Genomic DNA, 8,380 nt, shown 5'->3' with positions numbered 1-8,380 from the left:
GTTCCCCTTACATGCAGTAAGTGGCGCCATCTTGTGTTAAGTTTAAGGGGGGCTCCCCATATATGTGAATGGAGGTTGTGTAAATTTTTTTTTACAGAATGTAGCCATGTGGGGTATCAAATGAAAGGCCTAGTAGTACTTTTCGAAACTGGTTCAATATTTGATGTTGGGTGAAACATAGCGGAGTGAGGGCTCAAAATATGACCCCAAAAAATTGTAGCAGGTCTCGTTCTCTGAACTTATCCAAAATCTGAAACAAATCACAGTGGCACAGGCACCCCCCTTATGTTCATCCCAGAAGTACAAAATTTACCATGCGAAGAACATAATGCACAGTTTGGTCAAGTTTGAAGAAAATCCAACTATTATTAACAAAGTTGTAGGGGGTGCAATTTCACAATTTTTTGTGAATTTCGTGCACTCTACAACCTGCATGACGTCATCATCACATATCATTTCGTCAATACCACAACGAAATGAGTTCTTATGAATGGGGTCTCAAAGAATTATTTTGTTTTAGTTTTTTAGCCATTTGTATATGATTATCAATTACTTCAACCAGACATGTGTATATGTAGGTATATAGTATATGCATGCTAATGAACTTTGCAGGTAGTGCCTAATTCAGATCGATATAAGGAGTAAATCGGAAATATGGGTACGATCAATTTATATACTTGCATATATGGGTACAGTGTTCGGAAATAGGCAGTTTGTTTGTTTAGGGTGAGCGTAATATCTATGGTTGTAATATGTACGTATGTCTCGTAGTTTGGAAAAATATGAAGGATTATGTTGGATTTGTAGCTATATACGGATAGAAAAATGTGCGTTGAAATTTCTTACATAAGATGAACACAAAACCTTTTTACCCGAAGCGCGATCTTCCGGTATTTCGACTTGTTTCTCTGTTAGTTTCGGAGATAAACCCTTTTCTTATGGCTGGCCGACTATGAAACTTCGCTACCCACAAATATTTACGTATATTTTAAAATTGAACCGGTCCTCCTTTGCATTTCAGGACGTCTTCTTCCAATCTCGCGCGCTTTTGAATGAACTTTTCTGTGAATTTCAAAGGACGTCACGCTGCTTTCCAACTGCCAGATTCGGCAGTGGATCATTCCACTTTATGCCTAACTTAGTGGGTTATTTTACACCTTTTACGATATGGAGGACTGCATTCACTGAAGCCGCTACTATGTCTTTGCGATTTTACGGAAATTTCGACCTATTTTAAGAAGTGACCAGATGCAGCGTAGCGTTCCCAGCTCAAATTTTTGGTAATTTTGTTATTCAGCAAAAGGAGGTATTGTCAAATATTAACTTCCTTTCGGTTTGTGTCGAAAAGTACTGAAAAGTACCCATTTAAGTAATAATGTACTGAAAATGAGAAAACGTACGGAATACAGGTGAGCTTAAAAAAAGGTACTAAATTTGGTACATTTTGAAAGAAAAAGACGACACTCTCCACTTCTCGTCCTTAGTCACTCCATATGTATTCCATTGTTTTTTGTGTAACCATGACTTCGAGCGTAAGTGGTGAGAGAGGTACCTGTAGGTTGGCATCTTTCGACGATGTTACATTTTCGCGGTCAAGTCGCTAAGGAATATTTTCACGTCGTTCGAGGACAGCGACTTCAAGATGGCTATAGAATTCGCCTTTTATTGAGTAGTTCTTGTCTTCCATTGGAGCATATACTTACATACATGTCTGGTGCCGTCAATGCTCGTCAATGTCGCCAGATCAACGTGCTCGGCGCAAAAACGCATTGGTTCCGCGAGTTAAGGACACATAAAGAACCACAAATAAAAATATCAATATGCCATATGGGCCACACCCAAGACCGCATACATCATACTGACCAAAAATGTCTAACCGAGATAAAAAGAATCCCAAAGCAAAAGAAGAGTAAAATAACATAAGGTAAACATGCCAGTTACATAGGCATAAGATAAACGGAGAGTTTAAATGCATTGAATACAACGCGAACGCGGGTTCTGTTACTTGAGTTCTGTCATCAAACGTTGTTTTGCTAGACAAGTATAATTTTAAGCAGCAATATTGTAACAGGATCTAAATAAATAATCTACGCTAATTTGCAGAGAAGTTTTTATTTTATTTTTAAGGATTTAATTTGCGCCAGATTTTCGCATCGTATTCATCGTATTTGCATTCTTACGGGCATAATTGTATGAATTTCATAACATAATATATAAGAAGATGCATACGCCATGCTATTAACATAGTATGCTGGTCCCAAGCCCAGGTAAAGGAGGAGGGTTTGAGGCAACGTACTCTGTACTATCCTCAGTAAAACAAAAATAAAATGCTGAGATCAGGGACAGAGATAAATAGAGTATAGTTAGAGTTATTCTACTATGCTAAATCCTACCTGATCTCTCTTGGTGACAGGCCCCGCGACAGGACGACCAAGAAAATGCATAGAATGTCGTTACAAACATGATGATCGGATTGAGTCACAAGCCTCGGAGAAATGCTAGGGCGTCCACCTCAGTCGACGCGGCAGGACGGGCCCCGGTCCTGTCGAGAAATGGGCAAGGGTTCTTGATGCATGGACGGCGTCAGGACGTAAGCAAGTTAGTCCGCACACAACGAACAAAACAAATACGTATCTGCACGCTAAATGTTGGTACCTTAACTGGAAAGACGGAGGAACTCACAAGAGCCCTTCGGAAAAGGTGCATTGACATCTGCTCTCTGCAAAAAATCCGATGGTCTGGTGCCAAAAGCTGCGACATTGAATGCGAACGCTGTAAAAATGGCTACAAACTTCTCTATTTTGATAACCCACACACTCAATATGGTGTTGGCATTGCCATATCAGAGGATTTCCGTGATGCCATTAAAGAAGTCGAACGATTTGATGATCGGCTGATGAAGCTCACCATTATATCAGCTGATCGCACTATTCACTTCTTCACCGCGTATGCACCACAGACAGGTCGAAATGATGCCAAGAAGGATGCCTTTTGGCAACTTCTCGATGAAAAAACTTGTCACGTGCCTGCTGACGATTACATAATCATTGCCGGCGACCTTAATGGTCATGTGGGTGAAAAGGCAGACGATAACAGGTGCCATGGAGGAAAGGGGTTCGAAGCGCGCAATGAGGGTGGCGAGCGTATAATCGATTTTGCGGACACCCATGACCTTGTACTTATGAATACATGGTTCATCAAACGATTGTCTCATCTTCCCACATTTTATAGTGGGAACAATAAAACGCAAATCGACTATATTCTCATAAGACGCCAACATTTTACCACTGTCACTGATTGCAAAGTCGTCCCCTATGAGACCATCGCACCTCAACTTCGGCCGTTGATTGCCGTCCTGCGAATTAAGCCACCGATAAAACAGCGTGAGGAACGCACTGGCCCGCCGCGCATTAAATGGTGGCGATTTGGTGAGAAGAAAGAAGAAACGGTTTCACTCATACGATTGTCAACCAATACGAATGTGGAAGAATCATGGAACCAAATGAAAGACACGATCCACAAAGCGGCCTCTGCAACCCTCGGGGTCACCAAGCCGGGTAAGCGGTACATCAACCGAGATACTTGGCTTTGGAATGATGATGTTGAAATGAAGGTCCGTGAAAAGAAACGCCTCTACCACAAATTTCTCGACGATAAAACACCTGCTAATTGGCAAATTTATAAGAATGCCAACCGGGAAGCAAAGAAAGCGGTCGCTGTCACCCGAGCGAACCATTTCAAAAAATCTTTACGATAAACTGGACACTCGGGAAGGCGAGAGAGATCTGTACCGACTTGCAAAAAGCCGTGATGGACGCACACAGGATATCAAACACTTCTGTTGTGTTAATGACAAGAACGGTACTTTGCTTACCAACCGTCGAGCTGCAACGGATAGACGGCGAGAATACTTCGAGCAGATTTCAACTGAAGAATTTGCTCATCCTCCACTTCCACAATCATTGCCGACATTTGGAGTAGTTCCACCAGTCAGCGCAACTGAAGTCGAAGAGGCAATAAAACAAATGAAATCAGCGAAAGCAACAGGACCTGACGACATCGCATCTGAGCTCTGGAAAGCGAAGAGCTGGGACCCAACACTGTGGCTCAGTGAATTCTTTAACCGGGTTATTCAGGAAGGAAGAACACCATCTGACTGGCAAGAAAGTACCACTGTTCCAATATGGAAAAAGAAAGGTAACCCAGCAGAATGTTCAAATTACCGTCCGATCCGGTTACTTTCCCATACCATGAAGATTTTTGAACGCATTCTTGACAACCGTATTCGCGAAATCGTTGAAATAACCGTGAATCAAGCCAGATTTGTGCTCATGGAGAAACACCGTGAGAAACATCGCCCTCTTTACATTGCCTTTCTGAATCTAGAGAAAGCGTTTGACCGTATACCACACGAACTCATCTGGTATGCTTTACGACAAAACTTAGTAGCAGAACAACTCGTGCGCTGGGTTCAATTGCTCTACCACGATCCGAAAAGTAAAGTTGGAAGTATGGCGGGTGTATCAAAACCGCTTCGTGTCTCTGTTGGTGTTCATCAAGGAAGCGCCTTCTCACCACTCCTCTTTGTCCTTGTTATGGACACCGTCACACGGGATATCCAATGTCCAGCGCCCTAGACACTGCTTTATGCAGACGATGTTTTCCTAGCATCTGATAACAAAAATGATCTCGAGCAACTTGTTCAAAAATGGAATGATCGTCTCAAATTGAATTTAAACAAAATTGAATTTTTGACCACCGATCCCCATGAAACAGGCACAATCTCTGTCAGCGGCAGTGATCTGCCCAGAACTAAGCGATTTAAATACCTCGGGTCAACGCTATCAGCCAATGGAGAACTGCGTTATGAAATTGCTTCACGCATTAACGCAACCTGGATGAAGTGGCGTTCCACAACTGGTGTCCTTTGTGATCGACATATCAACGAACGTCTCAAATCTAAAATTTACCGCAATGTCGTCCGTCCAGTCGCTCTCTATGGTTCTGAGTGTTGGCCGACCATAAAAGACAATGAACAGCGTCTTGCGGTAATGGAGATGAAGATGCTACGTTGGACTAGTGGCGTCACACGTTTAGATCACATCCGAAATGAGGATATCCGCTATCGTTATGGGGTTGCACCGATCGTGGAAAAGTTGCGAGAGAGGCGTCTTCGTTGCTATGGTCACGCAATTCGTGCAAACGAGAATTCACTTGGCAAGATTGGTCTGAACATCGAAGTCGATGGTAAACGATCAAAAGGCAGACCTAAGCAACGGTGGCTTGATACGCTGGATGGGGATTTGAAAGCCTCGAGATTGCACCCAGATCAGGCATTCGATAGAGCCAAATGGCGAAACCGATCACGACGAGCCGACCCCGCTTGTCAACGGGACAAAGGCTGAAGAAAAAGAAGAAGATACGCTAATTGTAGAAACTTGAAGATTATGTGCAATGCCGCGATTTTGTGCGCGGACAATCGACCTTCGTTCATATTTTATGTTAAGAAAATCATACAATTAAATGCCACTAAAAGTGCACATACCTCCGGCTTAAATTTATTTTTATGAATGGAAGCGACGGGACTAATACAAGTGACATTAATAATTAGCACTTGCAACGCAAATAGTGCCCTTAGCAGTACTCAAAACGAATTCATTTAAAATAATTACATTCAAAAGTAGCAGTCGAAAAAAAAGCCCCGACAAATTGCAAATGGCGCAATCTGTCATCAGAACGAACCTTGCCGAGGTGGAACGAACTTTGCCGACCTGAAATCTTCATTGTATATTGAAGTTGCGTGCGGTTCGCAGCTTCTCTCGTCCGCATCGTAATTGCGTTTCTCGCTTTGGCTTTTCCCGACCGTTTGGCTCACCAAGAGCATTCACTAAACCGTCGCGTGTGCACGTTACTTACGCCTGTTTAGTGCCGCCAGACTGTCAACATGGGCAGCGAAGATGACGATGCTGAGCAAGCTTGCCTCACTGCACGGCTCGAAGCGCAGTGCAGCAGACAATGCATACAAGCCTGGCCAACCCGGAGTTGTGGTTTTTCAACGTAGAATCACAATTCCTGGTACATTGTATAAGCAACGATACCACACGCTACCGACTGGTGATTTCTACCTTCGACCTCGGCACTCTCTTGGACATGTCGGATGTTATACGCTCGCCCCAGGAAACGGATATCTTCAACTGCCTCACGGAGTCATCGGACGCGTAGCTGCACAAGCTGCCGTCGAGCTCGAGGACAAACTTTACTTTACCGTCACATCGCCGCTACTGGCAAGTCGGGAAACTAAAATTGTCGGCATTGTACTCGGCTACTAACGGCAGTACTTCCTCGCAGAGCCGCTTCCACGTGCTGGATCGCAGCACGGTAATCCATTTCCTGGGGGACTCCGACTCAGAAACGACTCATCGTCACACCACTTATTAATTAACCACCACCATTCTCTTCGAGTTAGTGGCCCAGCCTTCTGCATATGGTGCACAAGGCTGGCGGCAAGTCGCGCGTTATGGGTGATTACCGACAACTAAGTGCGATGACCCGCCCGGACCAGTACCCACTGCCTATAATAGAGGGTCTGGTCCAGGAGACTGGCGGCTCGGTGTTCCCGATCATCGACCTGCAACGAGCCTTCTACCAGATTCCGGTAGTTCCAAGTCATCGCTTCTGCTGCCACTTCAATCTTCCTATCATCGACCCAAAATATAGCTTTACGCACCGACGCTTCCAACGGTAGCACCTGGGCTTCATTAGGTTTCTTCTCAAGGAAACTCTTGCAGGCTGGGCAGCGTTATTCCATATACGATCGCGAAATTTTTCACCGTTTTGTTCGCCGGTAAGTACTTTCAACGGGTCCTGGAGGGGTGTTAATTCGTGGTATACACATACCATCGCCTGCTTACTTTCCCGCTCCGACACGGCTTCACCACGTCAGGGCAAATATCTCGACTTCATTGGTCAGTTTGACACTCGCATCGAGTGCGCGCCTGGCGACCAAAACGTGGTATCAGCGCTCTGTCTCGTGTGGAGACAGTCACTATATCGACCACACGCAGTTTCCGCCCTATCAGCGAGGCGCAGACGAAAGATGGACAACTGCCGCACCTCATCGACAGCTCTCGACACATGTTTCACCAAGTCGAGTTGGAAGGCCATGCGGCGAACTACACGGAGTTCAACGGGACGATCAAGCCATATTTACCGGTTTCACTTAACTACCAGGCTTTTGGCCCCGTTCACCAATTGGCACATCCAAGCGTCCGGGCTATAGTCAAGTATGTAGCGCTTAGGTTCTTTTGGCCGAGTCTCCGCAAGGACGTCTTGGGCCATGCCAGCTTTCAAAAGTACACTGTCACAATAGAGCAGAACTCGGTAATTTCAAAACTCCTGAAGTTCGCTTTGATCACATCTATATGATTCAAAAGGTTCCTCCTTGCGAAGGCTACGAGATTTGCCTTGCTATTATTGATCGATATACACGTTGGCCGCAAGCAGTTCCAGTCCTGGATACGACGGGCCAAATTTTCGGTTTTGATTAATTCAATTCAATCGTAGCGGTCCCAGGAGTCAGATGCGAATCCATTCGCTGTACTTACGACGTACTTTTTATTATCGACATCCTTTTCGCGGAACTATTATATAATCTATTGCTAACAAATATACAATTCTATATGAAAAGGACTAATTTCTATTTATTTACAAACATCAGGACCAAACATGTATACTGATTAATCAAAAGTTGAAAAATTTAGAGTTCCCTCGAAGCGTACCAATTCTTTCTTTGATTAATTTGAAGTCTGTGACGAGCGTCCTTGTTGTGGACAACAGTAGCTACGCCGCATTCTGGCATTCCAGACTTTCTTCGAACAGAGCTGAAAGGATGGTATCTGTACTCTCAAATGTAACTTTCAACGCGAGAGGTTAAGTTTGTACAGATTATTCTGTTCCCTTTTCAAACGGATTTTTTTTTTGCAGGTTTGAATAGAACCTACAGTTTACTCATGCTCTGTGAAATTAGAAAATCCGGGCCGTCTCTGAACGAAATTGCAGGTATTTCAAAATTATAAAGCTGTTACAAATTGATTAAGGTTACATTTAAAAAAAGTCGGGAAACCGGAAGCTGGACGCTTCAGGTACGAAAGGTTTTGTGTATTTCTTAGTACGTAGCACGTAATATATGCATATATTATGTGAGAGTATCCACTTTCATTCATAGTCATGAATTTTCAAAGAAGCAAAAGTTTGACGTATTATAACTTTGTTAGTAATAGTGCGATGTACCAAACTTGGTAGAATCATGCTCTATACACTAGGACGAACTCAAGGGGGGTTTTGCAGCAAATTATTAAAAATTATAGTAATATACTATTAT

The sequence above is a fragment of the Hermetia illucens genome, chromosome 4 (assembly GCF_905115235.1).
Source record: "Hermetia illucens chromosome 4, iHerIll2.2.curated.20191125, whole genome shotgun sequence".
Lineage (NCBI taxonomy): Eukaryota > Metazoa > Arthropoda > Insecta > Diptera > Stratiomyidae > Hermetia > Hermetia illucens.
Note: the sequence above shows the minus strand (reverse complement) of the source record.